General features: G+C 30.8%; 1 protein-coding gene across 1 annotated transcript in view; it reads right to left on the bottom strand.

The window, feature by feature from the left end:
• LOC119594086 (cystinosin homolog) overlaps positions 1 to 211 on the bottom strand; it is an 18,513-nt gene that overhangs the window by 2,042 nt on the left and 16,260 nt on the right. The window lies entirely within an intron of this gene.

Below are 211 nucleotides of genomic sequence, written 5' to 3'. Positions count from 1 at the left end.
TTTTGTGTATGTGTGTGCTTTAAAAACAAAAATAAAAAACTTCATTTAATATAGCTAATCTTGATAAAATTATACAAATTGGCTTTACGATAAGGGCATGCATCTAATCAGGTAACATTTTCTCGATACCATTCATCTGTTTATCAACACTTAAAATATTATATAAGATTTTTTTGTTCAAAATGCTCTCACACGCTCTCCCCCCCCCCCT

Source organism: Penaeus monodon, chromosome 33 (genome assembly GCF_015228065.2).
Source record: "Penaeus monodon isolate SGIC_2016 chromosome 33, NSTDA_Pmon_1, whole genome shotgun sequence".
NCBI lineage: Eukaryota > Metazoa > Arthropoda > Malacostraca > Decapoda > Penaeidae > Penaeus > Penaeus monodon.
The sequence above is the reverse complement of the archived record's forward strand: the minus strand, read 5'-3'. Positions and strand labels throughout refer to the sequence as shown.